At 46.3% G+C, this 22,996-nt stretch overlaps 1 pseudogene; it reads right to left on the reverse strand.

The window, feature by feature from the left end:
- The window catches only part of LOC148124078 (uncharacterized), a 59,705-nt pseudogene extending 44,162 nt beyond the window's left edge, over nucleotides 1–15,543 (reverse strand).
- Between the last annotated feature and the right edge of the window lie 7,453 nt (nucleotides 15,544–22,996).

A 22,996-nucleotide genomic window follows, 5' to 3' on the forward strand; every position in this document is an offset into this window, starting at 1 on the left:
GGGGGCGGGGAGGTTTGGGGAGGGAATCCAAGGGTCTTTGTTGGATGGACCAATAGGTGAGAGGCTCATCCTGCAGGATGAGATGGGACAAGGCAGGAGGCAAGGCAGCTGCAGCCGGAAAATCATGATCAGGCACCATGAGCTCACTGATATTTGTCTGTGGGTGGGTGGTTTTTGGCTGTAGATGCAGCCTGCCGGCCCCTCAGCTGGCACACACTTTGGCTCTAGAGCCTCTGCCACCATCAGGCTGGCTGTCCAAGCAGCAAGTAGAGATGGGGGGAGGAACATGATGCAGACCACTGGATGTGTTTATTCCTTTCCACTGTCTGTTTTAGCTCACAGTTGGAGAACAGGTCATCACTGGTCATCTTCTCCTCGACAGGATGTTCATGCTATCCTGGCAAGCACACCTGCACACATCCTGGCATGCATGCATGTATGTGCCTCCTCCTGTGTGCACATACACCTGCTGGATGTCATGGGTGGGCCTGTGTGCATGAGCACCCACCGCCTCCTGCACATATGTGCGCCAGCTGGGATGGGATCCGCCAGGCCAAAGCAATGCAGGCCAGCCCCTTACCATTTCCAGAATGCTGTGTGGGCCAGATCCAACCACATAATGGGCTGAATCCAGCTCACGGGTCTTGAGTTTGACACCCCTGCTATAAGGCAACCCCAGGAAGTAAACATCTCAAAGCTTTAATCTAATTATTATGATTACAATTAGTATTCAAAAGATCCTCAACTGTTCTTCAGTAGTGTGTAGAGTGCCATAAGAACTGAGAGGCCCATCAATTGGTGTTGTAGTCATAGTTTCTATAAATAGAGGACAAGTAGGCAGTGAAACTGCAAATTCAAGATCAAGATGCCTTTCATCTTTACTAAAAACAGGGAGGTGTCTGTTATGTCCTGAGGACTCAAGGAGTTCTCACTCAGGTCCACTCACTTTACGTGGGCGTTATTCCCCATTCCCATTGGTTGGCTCTCCCAGCAGCCAGCTATAAAAGCAGGCTGCGGGGTCCAACCGGTCGCTGATTGCTGCGAGCCAGTTCCAGGCTTGGCAAGCACGGTCAGCCCTTTATTGTAAAATAAAGTATTGTTGCATTCATGCTCTGGTTCAGCCTCTCATTGCTCAAACAAAACACTGGCGACGAGGATGGGATGGCTACCAGAAGCACCTTGCAACCGCTGAGTCACTAGCCACCGATCCACAGCCCAGAGAGAGCGATCGGCTGGCGACAGGGAAACGCTGATCCGCAGCCAGAGAGAGCGGTCAGCTAACGAAACGAGCGATCAAAAGAGCAAACGCAGATCCGCAGCCAGAGAAAGCGGTCTGAGTCAAATAGTTAGAAGCGTCTGTAGCCGCTTGTTAGCCCGCTACGGGAAAGTGAAGCACTGCGAGCCGCAGCCGCTCTGCATTTGGCGCGAAATTCAAACGGGTGTCATTTGAATTTCGAGCCAGTAGGAATCACAGCACAGCGCTGTAGAGAGTCACTAACGCCCACTTTTTTGGCGCGAATCAAGACACCTCCAACGGCTAGCAGCCAACGTGGTAACCCAGAGAGAGAGAAAGAGAGGGTAGCAAAAACCTCTCCAGAGCTGATATCACTAGTAACTCACGAGCGCCGTAGTCCCAGAGAGATTTTTTTCCGCAGGTAGCCCAGCCGTTCCAGCACCATGAGTTCCAATCCAGTATTCCCGGCGTTTAAACCAGACGAAGAGAAGTGGGAATCGATAAGAACCGCTTTCAATCATTACATCGATGCGGTCGGCCTGGCGGATGCGGAGAACATCGGAAAAATCCTATTTCCTAATCTACTGCGGAGCCACCGTTTATTTATACCGCTGCAGCACTCGTGGCGCCGAGAGAATTGAAAACGTTCCGTGGTCCGAGTTGCTTGAGATCCTCACAAACCACTACGCCCCAGGCCTTCACAAATCGCCAGGAGGTTCACGCCCGAATGAGGAAGCAATCAAGTAAGGAGACCATCAACCAATATATGGCCGCCTCAGAACAGCAGCCCTGCACTGCGGGTTTGGAACATACCTGGAGGACATGCTCCTCGATCAATTAGTTTGTGGGGTCAAGGATCTCAACCTACAGAGGCGACTGCTAGCTAAAAAGACCTCAACCTTGCGCAAGCGGTAGAGGAGGCCCTAGCAGCCAAGCTAGCAACGAACTCAGCCACCAAATTCAGGGCCCAAGCGCCAAGCTAGCATCGCTCCCAGTCCATTCCGAAGAGGTGGAAGCGGAGGAAGCCCACAACGATGAGAACGATGTCCATCGCCTCACCAATGACAGACGGTCGCAGGTAGGGGCCAAACAAGAATACACACCGTCCACCCAAGCACATCACTCTGTGCCTAGCCTGTGGGGGATCACATCAAAGGGCCACCTGCAAGTTTAAAGGAGCCGTTTGCAACAACTGCCATAAGAGGGGGCACATTGCAGAGTCTGCCAAGCCCCCAAAGCGCTGCACACAGACCCCCGTCCTTGCACTCGGGACCACAGAGGCAAGATTAAACTGTCGCACGCACCGCCTTGCCAGGCGACTTGCCACACTGTTAGTAAAATTTCTCTCTCCGTTTCCCTAGAAGGTAAACCGTGCCACATGGAGGTTGACACAGGGTCAGCGCTCTCAATAATCTCGTGGAACACCCTCAAGAGACTCCACCCCAGCCTATCTACTACCCGGCTTCAGAGATGCCAGTTCGGTCTGAAGGACTACCAGGGGAAGGCCATTCCCGTGATCGGCAGAGGCAAGTTCTTTGTCAGTTTTAGAGCTTTTAAAGGCCACCTACCTCTAGTGGTAGTTAACGGCAATCTACCCACCTTATTGGGGCTCGATTGGTTTCCCCACCTCGGCCTAGGGTTAACAGGAGTCCATGCTGTCTCAACCTCAGACACTGACTCCTTATTCGCTGACTACGCAGATGTGTTCAGTGAGGAGCTGGGGTGTTATAATGGAACCCCATCTCGCTCACCGTTGACCCCCAGGCAGTCCCAATCAGATTAAAACCACGTAGAGTTCCATTTGCTATTCGACCAAAACTAGACGCTGAATTGGATAAGCTACTAAAACAAGGGGTCATTGAGCCAACAGATTTCGCCAAGTGGGAGACGCCCATTGTCACACCCTCAAAAAGATGGTAGCCTGAGAATTTGCTCGGACTACAAGACAACAATCAATAAATATTTACAAGTTAGCGCCTACCCTGTGCCCGCCATTCAGCACTTATTGCACACATTTGAACCGGGCAGTATTTTTGCTAAATTGGACATGTCTCAAGCATATCAACAGTTCCTTGTTGATAACCAAACAGCGGAACTTCAGACCATCGCCACCACAGGGGTGCCTTCGATGCAAGCGTCTCCAATTTGGCGTAAGCGTTGCCCCGGTATTTTTCAGTCCCTCATGGAGCGGATTTTACAGGGCCTCCCTGGTGTAGTACCCTACTTCGACGACATCTTGGTCTCGGCCAGGGACAGACCCCAACTCTTCCAGAGAGTGCGAGCAGTGTTAGAGAGGTTCAGACATCATGGCCTCAGGTTAAAAAAGAAAAATGTGCCATTGCCACTAGACAGGTGGACTTTCTGGGTTATAAAATTGACGCCTCTGGCATTCACCCCTGGAGTCCAAGGTTAGGGCGATCCACGAAGCTCCCACACCGACCTCCAAACGGAGCTACAAGCTTTCTTGGGGCTCCTAAACTTTATGCATCCTTCTTGCCCCATAAAGCCTCAGTAGCCGAACCCCTACACAGATTACTAGACAAAAAGTCACCGTGGCACTGGGGGCACAAAGAAGACCAGGCATTTAACGCCGTCAAATCACTACTTACGTCAGAGGCAGTGCTCATCCAATTCGACCCCAACCTTCCTTTAGTACTGGCAGCAGACGCATCCCCTTTTGGAATTGGGGCGGTCCTTAGTCACAGACTCCCCAATGGCGCCGAGGCCCCCATCGCCTTTTTCTCCAGGACGCTCTCGGCCACGGAGCGAAATTACAGCCAAATAGACAAGGAAGCCCTAGCAGCAGCTGTTGCAGCCGTGAAAAAGTTTCACGAATTCCTTTTTGGCCATTTCTTCGAACTGGTCACCGACCATAAGCCCTCCTGGGCCTACTGGCCGGCGACAAACAGACACCTCAAGTCCTTTCCCTAGAATGACAAGGTGGACACTTTTCCTAGCGGCCTATTCATACAAACTTATTCACCGCCCGGCAAAACTCTATCCCACGCCGACGCTCTCAGTCGCTGCCCCTTACCCGCTCCGGCTGAAGACCCAGCTCCTGTCAACGCCATTTTTGAAATCACCCAGTTGGACCTGCCCATCACCGCCCTTGACATCGCGCTCAAAACCAAGGCAGACCAAACGCCGCCCAGGTGCTCGACTGGGTGAGGAGGGGTGGCCGGGAGGCAACGCCGATAACAAATTCGCACCCTTTAAGACTCGCATGCAGGAGCTGTCCAGTTTGCAGGGTTGTCTACTGTGGGGCACTCGAGTGGTCATTCCGACCTCGCTGCACCCGAGTCCTGGAGGCGTTGCACGAGGGACACCCCGGCATTGTGAGAATGAAGGCGTTAGCACGCAGCTACGTGTGGTGGCCGGGTCTAGACGAGGACATTGTCAATTGGGTAAGTTCCTGCAGCTTCTTCTTCTTCTTCTTCTTCTTTTTCTTCAGCGTTTGTCTCGCGCTCGGGCGAGGTCCGCTAATGTCCTTGAGTACTGCTTCCACACCTCTCTGTCTGCCACATGTGTCGGGTCTGCCTTCGCGATCTCTAGATCGGCCTTGATCGTGTCCATCCAGCGTTGTTTAGGTCTACCACGCGGTCTCGCTCCTCCGACAGTCACCTTCATTACAGATTTGATGATGGATTCTTCCTTGGCGCGGCTCACGTGGCGAACCATCGTGAGCCGGGACTGCCTCATGACCGTGGGGATGGGCACGACGTTGAACCGTCACGCACTTCTTCGTTCCTGACGCCGATCGAGTAGGGTGAGGCCTACCGACCATCGGAGCATTCGCATCTCCATTATCTGGAGTCTGCTTTGACTTCTTTGGTCGTCGCCAGCACTCTGCGCCGTATATGGCCACGGGCGCACCACAGAGTTATAGATTTTCGCCTTCAGGCGCATCGGCATCTTCTTGTCACAGAGGACGCCCGTGACGGACTTCCATTTGCCCCACGCTGCGTTGATCCTGGCTGCCACCTCAGTTTGTAGTAGGCCTTCTTCCCCAAGAGTAGTTCCCAGGTACTTGAAGGTAAGTTCCTGCAGCATTTGCCAGGAATCCCGTCCTGCTCCCCCATCGCCACCCCTACCAGATGGGAGAGCGCCAACGCCCCTTGGTCTAGAATCCATATCGATCTGGCAGGCCCCGTGCATGGAAAGATGTTCCTAGTGGTCGTGGACGCTTATTCCAAATGGATAGACGTGGCGCAGCTATCCACGACCACCACACTAGCAATCACCAACGTGTTAACGCGCCTGTTCATTACACATGGACTACCCAACTCCATTGTCTCCGATAATGGCCCACAGTTCGCATCAGTAGAATTCAGCCGTTTTGCTGCCAACCTGGGCATTCGCCACATTTTCACAGCCCCATTTCACCCTGCCAGTAATGGGTTGGCTGAACGGGCCGTCAGGACCACCAAAGAGGCCCTCGCTAGGTTTGGCAGGGATGACTGGCACCACAAACTCGCACGGTTCCTGATGAGCCAACACTCAACCCCCTGTGCAGTCACCAATAAGTCCCCAGCGGAACTTCTGATGGGCCGGCGCCTGAGGACTGTATTGGACAGATTGCACCCACAATACTGCCCTGACTCTCCCCTCGCTTCTACGTCGGGGGTTAGACATTTCTTGTTACAGGAACCGATATTCGCAAGGAATTTCGCCGGGGACCCACTTTGGATTCCAGGCGAGGTCATCGCCATCACCGGGCCGAGATCGTATAGAGTCAGGCTGGAGGATGGTCGCGTCTGGAGGAGACATATTGACCAGCTTAGAAGGCGCCTCAGCACCCTTGCCAACAAGAGTCCAGAGTCTCCAGTCGAAGGGGAACCGCCTCATCCGCCGCCCAGCCACATCGTACCCAGCGACCAGTCTGCACCAGCGGTCGTTCCGGTCAGCCCAAACTCGGACAACAGCGCCCAGAGAGTTGACCAGCCAAATCCAACCCACGAGAGCTCGACCCCAGTAACCAACCCGGTGTTTCCCGAGGATGCCCAGTCCAGAGAGAGTGTTGGCGACACTATGCCGGCTCGACCATCACAGACTGGTACCGAACAGACAGACAATGTTCCCGAGTTGCGCCGTTCGGGCGCCAACACAAACCCCCGTCTACCTCAAGGACTATGCATGTTCGCATCTGGGGGAAGGGGTGTTATGTCCTGAGGACTCAAGGAGTTCTCACTCAGGTCCACTCACTTTACGTGGGCGTTATTCCCCCATTCCCATTGGTTGGCTCTCCCCAGCAGCCAGCTATAAAAGCAGGCTGCGGGGTCCAACCGGTCGCTGATTGCTGCGAGCCAGTTCCAGGCTTGGCAAGCACGGTCAGCCCTTTATTGTAAAATAAAGTATTGTTGCATTCATGCTCTGGTTCAGCCTCTCATTGCTCAAACAAAACAGTGTCAGTGCTATATTTGCTTGTAGGTTTCTCTGTTACTAATCTTTAACTAAATATAATAGTTATTTAGCCTTATGCCTCTAAGAACAAATACGCCAAAAGATTAACTGCCCTCTCCAAAAAAAAATAGGCAAATTCAAAAACTAAATCTAATTATTGTCTAACTAAATTAAAATTGTATACTTAATAGATATGTCCAATATAATAATTGCACAAGACCCAGTTTGGTATTGTGATTTAAAGTATTACACTAGAAACAGGAAAATTGTGAACTCTAGCCCTGCCTGCGGGTGAATCCAACTGGGTGATTCTGGGCTGGTGATTCTTTTCCTAGCCTTAGGAAGGAAGCAGTGACATACCACATCTGAAAATCTTGCTAAGGAAACTGTCTTGAGTCAAGCATAATTTGAAGGTACCAAATAGGAGTTGTTGTTATTTTCAAAATTGGATGAATAAATTACATTACTCATATTGTATTAAATTCTTAAGATAAAAAAGAGAAATAAAAAGTGAATGGTTGTGTCAGATCCCTAAAAGTGATACTGCCATTCAAGAGGGAGAAGTGGGGGGTCTTGGAGTCAATTCATTAATATTGCCTGTGACAACTGGCATTTTTATAACTTGTATCCTGGCGCCAGATGGATAAGAGGAGAAACTATGTGGAATGTTTACTTTAATAGCCAGAGGAAGATTGGCCATGGAAATGTATGCTTATCTGTTTTCCCAGAGCAATCAGGACAATAACATCTTCATACCTGTGGATTGGCTGAATCAACATCGGGCTAAAGGGGAGTCCCTGTGGCTTTAAATCAAGTATGTCATGCCTAAGACAGATCAGACATTGCTTTGAATGGCATGCTTTCACTTCTGTTTAATAAAAGCTTCCTTTTGAAATCCTTTGTTTCAAGAGTCTTCACTTCCTTAAGTAAGAAGGAGAAGCAGTCTTTACATACTGTTAGATACTGTTAATCATCTGGATCTATCTCTACTATAAGACTAGCCTTAAAGACAGAATAAAACAAATACCAAATGGGATACCTGCTTCATTCCAACTCCTCGTGAAGCTTTCTCAATTTTGACCTGGTTAATTATTGTGTAGTCATTTTTTTCCAAATCTTGATGATTCCCAGCTGTGCTATACTGCTGTTCTCATCATCTCCAAATTGTACGGTTTGAGGGAAATGTTCAGTAATTTGAGAGCACCAAGGTGTATTCCCACCCCCACAGACATCCCAGCAGCATAAGTTACTGCCTAGAAGAACCAGTAGTTCTCTGACTCAGAATCTGAGCAAATTTATTAAAACCTGCCATCATCATTCACTTCAAATTGTGTAACTCTACATTGTGACATATTTTGAAATAAAGCAATTTTCTTCTCATTCAGAAGGAAGTCAAGTTCAATAGTTTGGCCAAGTTATATGTTATCTAGTGGAAAAGATTAACCGAAGCAAAGTTTCAACTTGTGAAGAAGGGCACTCATATAACAGGAATTAGGCTGTCTTACTTTATTCTTACAATTATATTGTCTAGTGTAGATGTTCTATATACGCCATCAACAAAGCCTTCTCTTAGTCTGTAATTGCTAATCTGCTAAATTGGAGCAACAAATAATACTGACCATTAATCAAGTTATTTTAGAACCTTACTCAGAAAACAACTCATATGCTTTTACTGTTTCAGATAATAAAATACCACAAAATTTTAAAAAAACCCTAACCATTTGAGTCTAGCCTTCATCATTCTTAAAATCAACTGAGAGAGTCACCTCATTTTCTAACAGTATAACTGATAGTACCATACATGCATGAATATATGTGCATGTTCACACTTTAGTCCAGGGTCCCATTCTATTCATTCAACCTATCATATACTGCTTACATTAAGGAAGTTCCTTACTTAGAACAGTTACACTCAGCCCTTATGAAAACATAAAAATCTTTCTTAATGTGTGAAGAAGCCATCCCTATCTATATGCTATTGGGGGAAGAATGATTTTCATCCCTATTTGTGAAGAAGATTTGGTACCTTCCCCCAAGAGGATTTCTCAACTCCCTACTTTAGATGCTTTTTCTCAGTTTCTCTTCTTTAAAATATTGATTCTCTGAGTGTTCATTGCAATCTAGACTTTTACATATAAAGTTCATCAAAGTCTAAGGGTAGAAATATTCACTGAATGAAAACATTAAAATTGCCCATCACAATGCATATTATGGAAAAAACAAACTTCATAGAAAAAATGGATTTATCATTTCTCCATTCAGAGTCCTAATATTGTAGGGATATGTAGAGTTAAAATTCAGAGAAACAAATGGAATCAACTAAGTTAATACTCCAGCCATGAGAATATCTGTTTGGTCTGGAATTGGATCAAAATCTCTTTGTATCCAAAGTTACATGCTCCAACATATTTTACACAATCATTATCATTTTATCAAGCTTTATAGAAAGGCTTTCAATAGAAGCTGCATACTATTCAACCATTTTTCTTAGGTTTTAGTCAATGTTCAGCCATTTCTTCACATTCCATCCCTCCCTAGATGGACAGGCTCACCAGACAACAATTTTTTTTCTGTATAGGACATAAGTAGGATGGGGCAATTCTTATCAAATAAAGTAATCCAAGGTTGTAAGCCACAAAGAGTATTATAGCTTATAAACAGCCTATGAACAGAAACCATAAACCTAAATGTACCTCCCCCAAATGGTTGGAATATCCTTAATAAGGATTTATTTATAAATCTACAACTACATTTTGAATTGTGTGAGGCAACCACTAATAAGGCAACCACTAATAAAGAAATTTATTGTAATTCTTGGGGGGGGGGAGTAGTTTTGTGTCTTCATTTTTGTATTGATTGATTAAGTGAGTGATACTATTTCAAAGTCAGATATATTCATTGTTAAAAAGTGGAGAATAATAATAAAAACATTTAAAAGTAATTTTTTAAAAAAGCATTAGGGCTAGCTTCTTTGAAAAGGGAATATTTAAAATCACAAAAGAGTCAAAAGCATTACTTTAGCTTTTACAAAAGCTAAAGCACTATTACAAAAATAAAACAAGGCATGCCATATGGGCATCCATCTTTCAAAATTTGACCAGATGGAAAAAGTAATAAAGTACTCACTGAGGGGAATTCCGGACTAGTTTGGGATTTGTTAAGATCAGGGGTGTCAAGCTCATGGCCCACAGGCCAAATGCATCACGTGCTGGCCCCACCCCTGCCCCTGCCAAGTTTAGCAAAAGGGGATAAAGTCCAGATACGTCACATGATGCCACCATTATGCCACGAGTTTGACACACGGGGTATAGATGGATATTTGAATAGAAATATAGTTCAGATCCACAACTGTGATTTCAACTTTCATGTTATTATTAACAGACACTTGATAATTTTTCCCCCTTGCCAAAAGGTCCTCACAAGACATTTAGGTGAGAAAAATACACTTGATACCAACTTGCTCTTCATCCATAACACAAAATCATTGTTTAAAAAAAAACTTCTTCCAAAAAACAAAATCTAATCTCATACATAGGTAGAACCATTAGATGGCACTATAAAACAATTTTTCATATTTGGAAATCCACCCCACCCACCCCCACCCCCACTTCCAAAGCTTTTTGTGAATATTTCAAAGGTAGAACTAATGCTACAAGAAATATCTGTTCTTTTGAATCAATTTAAATGGTTTAAAAGAAATGAATGGTGGCATTCATCACAGCATATTAGGAAAATGCTGTACATCAGCATGTGTCATCAAGTTAAATTTATGGTGGTGAACAAAATTTGTAACTCAGAGGAAGACTGTTAAACTCAGACAGGAAACTCATTAAATCAACTGTGTTATCTCTTGAGAAATGAGGACAGACAGTTTTGTATTACAATTTGTTCTCTTGGAGGAAACAAGAATAATATAAATAGCAGAATCCATAACAAGTGACAAAGATTTCAAAATCACCTCTCATGGATCAAGATACCATTGTCTGAAGGATGCATCAAGACATCAGACACAAGGGTGCAAGTTTTGTTGTTTGTATGATGGCACTACTGTACATGTGTTATCATTCCTCCATTCCTCTTCCTACCCATAGACTCTCATATATGTAATTATTATTAATTAATGCACCTGTTGAAGAATACTATGGGAATAAAAATTCCTCTGCTATTATAAGACAAAATCCCAAATCATATTACATCAGGGGTTCTCAGTATTACATTTATGATCCTCTGAGTCTCCAGAATGGGAAGGGGCAAATTTGGCACCACATTTTTCAGGAAATTTAAGAAGTGAATGAAGACTTGAATTTGATTCAGTCTGGATGCTTTAAGTCTCCGGGCAATTTACAAAGCCCCTATGTCTAACATTAAGTATAGAACTTTCCCATTTTGTTTGGACTACACAGCTGTGTTTGATCAAATCAAAAGGCCGTCTTGTCTGAACTTCGTTCCCACAGCAGCTGGTCAAATGTGCCTAGAATGCTCACAAGCAAGAAACTAGTGTAATTGTTTCTTCTTATTTGGATGTCAAACAAAATCCAAAGGATAAAACTGCTAAAATGGGAAAGCATCTCCAAAAAAAGGGAATGGATCTAGGCCAAAAATTTAAGTTGAATGTTCACATGTTCTTTCCAAACCCTTGGAAAAATAGTTCTACTAAGGTGCTCAGCTAAATAGAGAATTACTTTTTTAAAAAAAGAACTTTTCTCTGTATTTTCACCAGACCTTTCTCCCTCTATCTTGAATGATAAACAATGACACCAAAATCCTAAATTATACTCTTCCTTATCCAACCTGCATTACTGGAGCATTATGTGAACAGTGATGGGATTCAGCAGTTTGCACTGGTTCAGATAAACCGGTAGTTAACTTTGTGTGCAGTTCGGTGAACCAGCTTAATCACTACGCTGGGGCACACCTCGCAGCTCGCCCCTCCCCATCAGCCATTTCTTGCCCCGCCTCACCTAATCAGCCCCCACCCTCTCCAAACAAGTTATGTCAGTGCAGCAAAACCCCAAGGCAACTCTAACAAGGCATCTAACCCTAACCCTACAGCTATTAAACAGGTGGTCAAGCTAAGTGCCTGACAGACCCCATCTGTCACCAGGTGTCCAGGTGGCTCAGAGGGTGGTAAGTGAAGCCTTGGGTGGGTTCCTCAGCAAACAATGGACTTTGCAGGGACCAATCTAGCACCCGGAGCCAGCCCTGTCCTAAGGAGGCCGTGAGCATAGTTGGGGCTCCTGCAAAGAGGGGCTCAGGCCTGGTCCCAGGGTGGTGCCATGATCCATGAGCTGCTGCTGGCATTGCATGGCTACCTGGGCAGCCTCTTCGTGGGTGACGGCCTGCAGCACAGTGCCCTTCCTCCTCCTCCTCAGAGCTGCTACAATTCCTGCACCTGAGCGAAGCTGCTCCCCTGGCCAAACTGGGTGCACTCTACATCTGCCTGGGTGTGCTCTATGTTATATCTGGGAGGACGGTTCAAGAACGGAGAGCAAGACTCAGATAGTAACTAAAGCTCTTTATTTGTGACTTCAGATCTGAGCGCACTAACCCCAGCACGCAGCAGCCCCTTATATAGGGCTGGCTGCGGCTACAGGGCAGCAATGAGCGATTTGAGTTTGCCGCTCTTGGCAGGGAAGACCAATCGCAGCAGCCTGTTTACTGGCCAATCGCATCAGTCTATGGCGACCAATCATGATCGGCTTTCGGACGGGCAATCAGATTTGCAGGCTACGAGCCTGCTAGTCCCGAACACCCTCCCCTCTCGGTTCCGTTTAAGGGTGGAAGTAATATAGTCCGTGGGTAGATAAGCAGGTCTTAGCACCTGTCTCTTGCCTGACTTCACGCCAGTTCCGCTTGACCCTGTTCAAACCCGGGTTCAGATGGACTGCTTGCTGGATCAAGCGCAGGAGCGGTGAACCGGTGTCATGGTTAGGGCTCTCCTCTGGTGCCCCGGGGTGATGGAGTCTCAGCCTCGCTGTTACCGTCATGGCTCCTGGGGCTCGCTGAACCTGCCTGGTTGCTGCTTCCTGGCGGGCGTTCGACTGTCCAGTCTCAGTTGCAGCTGGTGAGTGTTGCCAACCATGGTGCGGTGATCTCGGTGATAGCTCGGGAATAAACAGGTGTTGGTTCTAATTCTGAGTTCACTGCTTTCCCTCCCCCTAGTGTCAAAGTTAGGGTCAGGGGTTGGAAGATGTGGTTAGTCTGGAGCACGGTTGGTCAATATGGCGTTTCCATGGTCTGCCATCAGTGGTGAGTAGGCGGTAGGAGCGGGGCCCGTAGCTTGCAGGTTACCTGGGCAGGAATCTGGTAACCCGTGTGTGGCGAAGAGTCTGTTCAGTTTTTAATGACCGCCTCAGTAGTGGTTGCTTTCATTTTATTGACCTCAAGCCAGTTTGAGTAGGCATCAACCCAGTTATTAAGAAGGTGTGGCCTCTCATAGGTCCCGCAAAGTCAATATGAATGCGAGACCAAGGACCCCTAAGGTGTTTCCCATTCTGTTGGTGGGGCTTTGGGTGGAGCTGAGTGGTTTTCTGGCATTTTGTTACAAGGCGACCCAGGTTTTGATTTGTTTGTCCATGCCTAAGCCACCAGGCATAACTTCTTGCCAGCGCTTTCATACGTACGATGCCCGGGTGTCCATCGTGTAGCATTTGCAAGACCCTTTTTGTAACTTAGTTGGTACAACAACTCGGTCTCCCCCCACAAAGCATGCACCCTTTTTGTGAAAAAAGTTCTGTTTGTCTGTTTCTAAGCGGCTTAAACATTTCCTTGAATATAGTAATCTGGCCATCCCTCTCCACCCAGCCAAGAACTCGTGCCAAACAAGAGTCTCTTTTGGTTTCAAAAGCGATGTCTTGAGCCATTAGTGGGCTTGATGGCATTGTCTCTATTTGCAGTACGGGAGTGTGGGAGCTGGGTCTTCCTGTGGCTCAGGTAGCGGTGAGCGGCTCAAGGCATCTGCATGGGGAATAGAATTTCCCGGGCGGTACTTTAATTGATAGTCGTAGGCAGCGAGAAATTCCGACCATCGCGTCATTCTGGGAGAGAATGTGTGGAAGTAGGTTTGTAGCCCGTCAGGATCCCAAGTAGTGGCTTATGATCCGTTATAATGAAAACGGTCTCCCTGCAACATATTCATGAAATCGTTTTATTGCAGAGACAATAGCAAGGGCTTCCTTATCTAATGGTGGCTATAGTTTCTGTTTTGATAGAGTTAAATGAAAAAATGCAATTAGTGCTTCTGAACCGTTTGGTAGGGCGTGGCTCAGGATGGCCCCTAAATGGTGAGGCGTCTGCGTGACAGTCAAAGGTAGTGTCTCGTTATACTGAATTAGTATTGCCTTTGAGGTAGAGGAGGTCTTTTACTTGCTGGAAAGGCATGTTCCTCCACGGCGTCCCCAATTCCAGGATGCCCCTTTTGAGGTAGTCTATGAAGGGGCTCAGCAACAGTCGCCTTCTGGGGTAGGAAGATGTTATAAAAGTTAATAAGTCCCAGGAAGCTTGGAGGTTGGTTTGTTTTTGGGTCTTGGGGCGTTTTTGATAGCTGCCAATTTTTTTCTGTGGGGTGGATTCCTTGCTTGTCAAGGGGTAGCCAGAAACTCCACCCTTTCTGTGCAAAGCTGGCACTTTTCCTTCTTAACCTTGGGGCCAGCATTTTTGAACCTCTGTAGGACTGTTCTGAGACATTTTTCTAATTGGTTTTTGTGGGTGCTGCTATTAATAAGTCATCAAAATAGGGCACGACCCCTTTTATCCTTGTAATAGTCTCTCCATCAGGCTTTGAAAGATGCCTGGGGCTACGCACACCAAACTGGAGCCTGTTGCATTTGAATGCACCACGATGTGTGACTATAGTTTGGGCTTCTGCAGTCTCGGGAACAACTGGTAGCTGTTGATACGCTTGGGCCAGATCTAATTTTTGAATATTTTGCCACTCCCAAGTGAATGCAGGAGATGTTGAACAACTGGCACTGGGTAGGCGCTCTGCTGCCCAGCGTGATTGAGGGTGGCCTTGTAGTCACCGCAGATTCTTATGGACCCATCAGGTTTTATGGGGGTGACGATTGGTGTCTCCCACGGGCGTGGTCAATAGGTTCTAACACGCCTAAGCGCAATTAATTGTCCAGTTGCTCATCAATTTTGGATTTAAGAGCAAAGGGAACTCGGCGTAGCTTTAGGCGAATGGGTGCTATGTCGAAGCGAAGATTAAATGAAATAGGGGACCCCTTGTAGTTGCCTAGGCTTTCGTTGAACATTTCTCGGAGTCGTGGGCCGAGAGCCGCCTCCCAGTCATTGTCTTCAGTATGATGGATGCCAGCCACTCCGATTCCTAATGGCACCGAACCACTGAAGACCCAATGAGCCTGGCGGTCTCGGTCTATGACGGTGAGTGGTAGAATTGCCTTATGTCCCTTGAGCAGAGACCTGCACATGCGTGGGTACCTGCGACTGGAATCCGGTTGCCTTGATAGTCTTTCAGTATGAGTCTCTGACTGCTGAGGTCTTGGCGTCGGATGTTGGGGACTAGCTGCTTGAGTGTTCTCCAGGATACCATGGATAGTGATGACCCAGAGTCGACTTCCATGTTGCACGGTTTGTTTTCAATCGTGACCTCTACTCGGATCTTTTAGCATCAAGTGATGAAGCATGGCCGATGGTGATGGTTTGATATTGAGCCTCCTCTCGTCTGGGGCGTCGTTAAACCTTGGGGTCTGCTGTACCAGTTCCACTGGTTGCTGGCGATCCCCTCTGCGTGGTGGCGTTGCCATCGTTTCTCTTTGGGATGCTCCCTCTCCGTCTGGGGCTGGAATTTCTCTTGTTTCTGCATACCTTAGCGATGTGTCCCGTTTCTCGTAAAAATGGCATATGGCATCTAGAATCTGCATTCGGATCGGGGATGGTTTCCGCATCCGGTGCATTGGTAGTTGAGATTTGCAACCCGCTGGTCCTGTTGCTCACGTTCTGACCGGAGCCTGTGGACTTCTTCTTCCTCGCTGTCTGAGGATGACTCGGCGTCTTCGTGATGGGTGGTTGATGTGTACTTGTCTGAAGGTTTCCCAGCATCGTTGGTGGGTTGGCGGTTGGTCGCTGGTTCGATGCATTCGTGCTGCCGGTCGGCTGCTGTAGGCGTCTGCTATGGCATCTGCCCAAGTGAGATGTCTCCCTTGGCCATGATCTTGCTCTGGGCGGTTGGGTCTCTGAGGCCAGGGACGATCACGATCTCTCATGGCTTCTTTGAGGTTGGCGAAGCCCACACAAACCACCCAGGTTCCTCAGGTCTGCCACAAAATCCCCAACGCTCTCACCTTCACGTTGGTCCGTCTGGTAGAACTCATGCCTGCGAATGAGAGTTGGCACGGCTGGGGCGTAATGGTTGTGCAGGATGGGAGTAAGGTGTCCCAATCCATGGTTTTAACTTCAGCTGGCTTTAGCCATCTTAAAAACAGCTGGTCCACAATGGGTTAGAAAAGCATTTCATTTCTTGCTGGGCGTGGCATCTTTGAGGTTGTTGGACTCCAGGAACATTTGAAATCTGTCCATGTATGAGTCCCAATCTTCGCTAGCTGGATCGAATGGTGCGGGTGGTATGGCGCTGCTGGCCAATATGTCGCGTTCGTTGCGCTCTGTCAGCCACGTGCTCCTTTGGCTAGCTCAATTCAATAGCTTCTGTTGCCTCCGCATCCCCTCCTCGTCGCCAGTGTTATATCTGGGAGGCGGTTCAGGAACGGAGGCAAGACTCAGATAGTAACTAAAGCTCTTTATTTGTGACTTCAGATCTGAGCAACTAACCCCAGCAGCAGCCCCTTATATAGGGCTGGCTGCGGCTGGGCAACCAATGAAGCGATTTGAGTTTGCCGCTCTTGGCAGGGCCAATCAGCGGCAGCCGTTGCTGGCCAATCGCATCAGTCTATGGCGACCAATCACGATCGGCTTTCAGCAGGCCAATCAGATTTGCAGGCTATGAGCCTGCTAGTCCGGAACACTCTACATCATGTGTAGCCCTGAAGCCATTTTGGAGCATCTTCAGGGATGTCACAACAAGGCCGGTTGAAGCTGTGGGAACCATGTTGGCTGCACCAGTGCTGGCTGCTGTGCTTCAGCAGGCTTTGCGGGGGCTCAACAACCCAGGATCTTCTTGGCTGGCTTCTCTGGGGTAGGCTTCTGATGTGGGTGGTTCTCTTTTTTTAAAAAAAATAAACACAGTGCAACTTTCTTGGCCATCATTTTGGCTATACAAGTTATATTATAGAGATACACATAACAGTTAATTTCCTTTTTCCCTTATGTTATTAGTATAGTGCTAGCTGCATATTATTTCTATTTACATTTATCTACAATTATCTATATATTTAAAACTTTCTTTTATATTCATGCATTCGTATCATCTTGTATTTGTCCCTTATATTCCATTCTCTTTGGTTTACAAAACTTTAACTTTTATTTCTATAAAGCAGCAACCCTTTCTTTCTTTTTCCTTGACTCTAGCCATTGATACATTTTACTCCAGACTTCATAATACCCTGTCTCACCCTTTGGCTTCCTGCCTGTGTGCCGTATCTTCAAATTGGACCTGGAGCAGCTACACAAACTCGTCAGTATCCTCTAACTCTGGAGTTCTCTCATTGTGTAGCTGGGTTATCCAATCCACTGGATCCCCCTTGTTCATGTTGTCTGCAGTGGCTGACACTATGTCTTGATTGGTCTGATATTGGTCCCCATAATGGTCAATGTGGGACCAAATCCTATTGAATAAATAGGCCAGCTTCCCCAGGCTTCCATTGAATGTCACTCTGAACCATGGGGAGGAGCAGCTGGCTGTGGAGCCATTGCCAGAGGTGGAACTGGAGCTGGCATCCACTGGTATTGCACCCATCCCTGGCCGAGCCCAGCCAGGGGGGATTTGGTTGGCAGGAGACAATCCTCAGGACTGGTTGGCGAGGGGGGTGTTGGGTCTCGACAGCCAAATGGTGCACCCTGCAGCCCCAGGCTGGACTGGCCTAGTGGCTGTTGTTGCTGCACTGCGCTGACTCCTTCAGGAGCTGTCATCCCAGTGAACCAAGTCCAATGGGGGAGGCTGAAGTGTGATCTACTTCATGCAGAGTGAAACTAAACCAATGCTCCACTCTGGGCAATCGCAGCTCCTGTGTCAGGAAGGTGAATGTGGGTTGAGCCAGAACCTAGCCAGACTGGCTGGGTGGGGGGAGGCTGTGTGATGCTGTCCATGCTGAGTTAGTCAAAGTGCTCTGGAAGACCCGCTAGTGACTGGCTCTGTGATGGCAGTGAGAAACCTCACTCCCGGAAATTGCTGGGCTCAGGAAGTCTCATCGCTTTCCTTTCAAAGTCCTGGGCATGCTCCACTCCACTTATTCCCATCAGAGGTTCTTGTAGTATCACCCCAATCACCAATTCCTAGGGTGGTGCACTCCCACAGTTTCACCGCATAAAGAAGGATCTCACTGAGCGACTTGCCAAGGCACTCTTTGGGCGAGCCACCCCATCAGGGCTCAGCCTTGGCAGCCTCCACTGCTGCAACCTCAGAAGGTCTTGAGGAGGACCTCTGAACCAGTCCTGGTAGCTCCCTCCATAGTTACCATTTTTTCCTGCATCTTACACTGCCCAGCAATCAGGTTGGCACCTGGGCTCAGGACCCCAGACAGCACCCCGCTGAGCAGGAGCTGGGTTGAGGTTTTAAAGCAGATTCAGGTTAATGTCAGGGTTCCAAATAACAACCCAACCAAGTAAGACTCTGAGGCCAGCAAAGTTCAATTTTATTAGATGTCATATTGGCATATCTGGGGAAATCTGACTCTGAAAGCCCTCGGGTTTTCCCCACCCAAAGGAAAATCAAAGTCTCCTCCCCTGAACCTACATGTCCATCACATGGTCAAATCGAACCACCATCCCAAGAGATTAACAGATTAACAGATAATAGAATTGGAAAGGACCTTGTAGGTCATCTAGTCCAACCTCATGCCCAAGCAGGAGACCCTACACCATTTCTGACAAATGGCAGTTCAATCCTTTCTTTGAAAGTCTCAAGTGATGGCGCTCCAACAACTTCTGAGGGCAAGCTGTTCCATTAGTTGATCGTTCTCACTGTCAGAAAATTTCTCCTTATTTCCAGGTTAAATCTCTCCTTGTTCAGTTACCATCCATTATTCCTTGTCTGGCCTACAGGTGCTTTAGAAAATAGCTTGACCCCTTCCTCTCTGTGGGAGCCCCTCAAATATTGGAAGACTGCTATCATGTCGCCCCTGGTCCTTCTCTTCACTAGACTAGCCATGCCCAGTTCATGTAACCATTCTTCATATGTTTTAGTCTCCAGTCCTCTAAACATCCTGGTTGCTCTTCTCTGTATTTTTTTCTAGGGTCTCAACATCTTTTTTATAGTGTGGTGACCAAAACTGGATGTAGTGTGGTCTTACTAAGGCTTTATAGAGTGGTATTAGTACCTCACTTGATCTTGATTATATCCCTCTGTTAATGCAATTTAGGATTGTATTAGCTTTTTTGGCTGCTGCTGCACACTGCTGCTGCACACTGCTGGCTCTTATTTAGCTGGTTGTCTACTAAGATTCCAAGATCCCTCTCACAGTTACTGCTATTGAACCTGGTTTCACCCAGTCTATATGTGTACTTTTGGTTTTTCTTGCCTAAGTGTAGAACTTTACTTTTCTCTACATTGAATTTCATTTTGTTGGATACTACTTAGGGTTCTAGTCTGTCAAGAACCATTTGGATCTTGAGCCTATCTTCTTGGGTGTTAGCTATTCCTGCCAGCTTAGTATCATCTGTAAATTTGGTAACTTCCCCTTCTATTCCCTCATCTAAGTCATAAATGAAGACATTGAAGAGTACTAGGCCTAAGACAGAACCTTGTGGCACCCCACTGCTTACTTCCCTCCATGTAGACTTAAACCCATTCATGATTACTCATTGAGTACAGTCTGTCAGCCAGTCGTGAGTCCATCTGGTAGTGGTGCTATCTTTTTCACTTTTTTCTAGCTTACCAAGAAGTAGGTTGTGGTCTACTTTGTCAAATGCCTTGCTGAAATCTAAATATATGTGATAATAATCACAAAACACAGCCAGAGACAGTGAACAATATGGAAGAGCCTTATTATTAAGCTTTTGCAGAAGGAAATTCTGCTCATGTCAGAAGAAACTTTCCCCAGGAGGGAAATATATACAGGTTTAAATATACAGTCTCTACCCCTTTCCTGGGTTCACAATCTATCCAATTACATATCTCCCTACACCACACCCATTCTGTAATACCTGTTTCCTCGTCTTTGGAAACTACCCTGTCAAGCCCAAAACTGACATAAGTTAGCCATTTTAGTTAGTCTTAGTATATATTCTTTTTCTTACTTTCTCTGTGGCAGTCATAGGGGGAAGGGTTTCAGGCTTGCCACATTCCTAAGGTGGAGAGGAGGGGACATAAAGAGAGTGTTTTGGCTAGGTGATCTTTCTTCCCATGGAAAACGAGCTGTTCATGCTTGGATCCCTTGAGGTGGAGATTTATGACAACAAGCAATGTTTTGGGGGTTGTTTCTAACTTGTGATATTGTGGGGTAATTCCGGGTTGTGTTATTTGGATTATAAAGAGCCCCAGAGGTCTTCATGCAGCTCCTAAATGAAGTTTTACATCAATATTTGTATAAAGGAGTTCTTGTCTACTTGGGTGACATTCTTATTTACAATGAAACTCTAGAACAGTGGTGGCTAACCTTTTTGGACTCCTGTGCCAAAAATTGTGCACATGCTTGCACGCTTGCACTTGTGTGCCAACACCCAGAAGGCAATGTGTATGCCCCCATGACCACTACGCATGCATGCACAATACCCACCCATCCACCACTTCTGCCCCCTTACCTGCACTTCACCTCACAGCTGGTTTGAGGCCTTTTTCGGCCTCCCAGAGGCTTGAGGAAGGCTTCTGCAGGCTTTGCAGGCTAAAAACTAGCCCCATTTCATCTCTTCTGGTATTTTCAGAAAAACAGGAAGTGACCAAACGAGGCTAGTTTTCAGCCTGCAAAGCCTGCATAAGCCTTCCTCAAGCCTCTGGGAGGCTGAAAAAAAGCCTAAAACCAGCCAAAAGTCAGCTGTGAGGCACAGGCATGTGCAATGAGGTAAATTTGCCTGCAGCTCATGGGCTGGCACAATTGGCTCTGCATGCCACTTGTGGCACGCGTGCCATAGGTTTGCCATCATGGCTTTAGAAGAACACATCACATTAGTGAGAAAAGTATTAAAAAGACTTTTAGATGCAATGCTGCATGTAAAGCTATCCAAATGCGAATTCCATAAAGAATAATTGGATTATCTTGGCTTTCGCATTTCAAATCTAGGGATAGCAAAGGATCCAGCTAAAGTGAAAGCTGTCCTGGATTGGCAACCCCCCCCAAAATCACAAGTTGCAAAGCTTCCTGGGATTTGCAAACTTCTACTGGCAATTTACCCATTTCATCTGCGGAGATTGCATTCCGATAACCAAACTATTGAAAACCGGGAGGGGGGGGCAACCAAGACAAAACCTGGACAACCCCTAAGATGGACTCTAGAATGCCAAAAAGTTTTTGAATTGTTAAAATAGCATTTCATACAGGAACCCATTTTAAAACACAATGATCCAGCTTTGCCTTTTATAGTGCAAGCTGATGCTAGTGACGTAGCAGTGGCAGTTGTTCTACTTTGGAAAAATGATAATGGAGATCTACAACCCTGTTCATCCAAAAAACTCAAAGACACTGAAAGAAGGTGGGCTGTATGGCAAAAAGAAGCTTGTGCAGTCTGTTGGGCTTTACAAACTTGGAGACAATTTTTAGAGGGCAGTAACATTCCGTTCGAAGTATGGACAGACCATAAAAACGTAGAAGCTCTAAAACAAACATTTGTCTCCTAAACAAATTAGATGGGTTCAATACTTCAAAAGGTTCAATTTCCAATTGAAGTACCTCCCATGGGGGAAATCTACTAGCAGACACGCTGTCTAGGAAACCCCAATTTGACAGTAAGTGAGAAGTATTTCACCCAATCATTCCACCATCCTCTCAGGAAACACTTCAAATAATCACACGGGCACAAATCCAAGCTGAAAAAATCAAAGTTCTTCAACCAATCCACCATCACCCAAGACTAGGCACGCACGCCCCTAACTACCTCAATTCAAACTACAGCTGGCCTTAAATGCAAGCTACTCAATGCAAGAAGCCTTCTAAATAAAATACCTGAATTTCTCCTCTTACTAAATGAGGCTAAATTTGACATCATATTTGTCTGTGAAACATGGCTTAACGCATCTCTCCCTGACTCCATTACCACAGTAAGAGACTATCATGTTTACCGATCCGATTGTGAAATCCGTAGAGGAGGTGGTGTTGCTATCTTCTATAAAAAGTCCTTACATCTAAAAAACATCCAAGTTACCCAAAGAGCTTTCTCTTCCTGAGACCATTATCTATGAACTGATCTTAAATATCACATTTCGGTTCTTACTATGTTACAGATTATGACATTGAATATGTAAACAAGCTAAATACGCTACTAACATGGGCAGCATCTTGCCCACACATTTTTATCTATCTTGGTGACTTCAATCTACCTCATATTAACTGGACCCTAAACGAATGTAAAACTGAACCCATATATACAACCTTCTACAATGGTGTAACAAATCTCGGCCTGGAACAACTAGTAATCAATAATACTAGGCTTAACAACTGCCTCGATCTCATCTTCTGCAATAGTTTGAACTCAATTTATGGAGTACAAATTAGAACCCTTTTCCAACGGTGACCACAACATGGTTGACTTTTGTCTCAACATATGTCCACACAAAAATCATCACAATGACAAAATCCCCAATTATAACTTCAAAAAAGGCAGCTAGGATCTTATAATCAATGATCTCTCTTCCCTTGATTGGCAATTTCTATTCACTGGATGCAATACTGTTGAAGACCATTACAACATATTCTTACTAGAAATCAAAAGAACTGTCAAACTATATGTACCAATAACAACTCCCAAAAACAGGAAAAACAGATTACCCATAACAATAAGGAAGCTTCAATCCAAAAAGAGATCACTTTGGCGAAAAAACAAATCTGGTCACGTTGCCAACTTCAAAAGCCGTTACAAAAATCTATGCCATCAGATTAAAACTGAATGCACTAATTATCACATTAAACAAGAGGAAAACCTACACACAAATTCCACCCGTGCTTTCTACAATTTTGTAAACAACCAACTAAAAGACTCAAGGTCCATCCCACCCCTGAAAGGACCTAATGATAAAGACTGCAATGATGACACCATTAAAGCCAACCTCTTTAACATTCTTTGGCTCAGTATTTGTAA

Source organism: Pseudonaja textilis, chromosome Z (assembly GCF_049901715.1).
Source record: "Pseudonaja textilis isolate UNSWEBS1 chromosome Z, rPseTex1.2, whole genome shotgun sequence".
Taxonomy (NCBI): domain Eukaryota; kingdom Metazoa; phylum Chordata; class Lepidosauria; order Squamata; family Elapidae; genus Pseudonaja; species Pseudonaja textilis.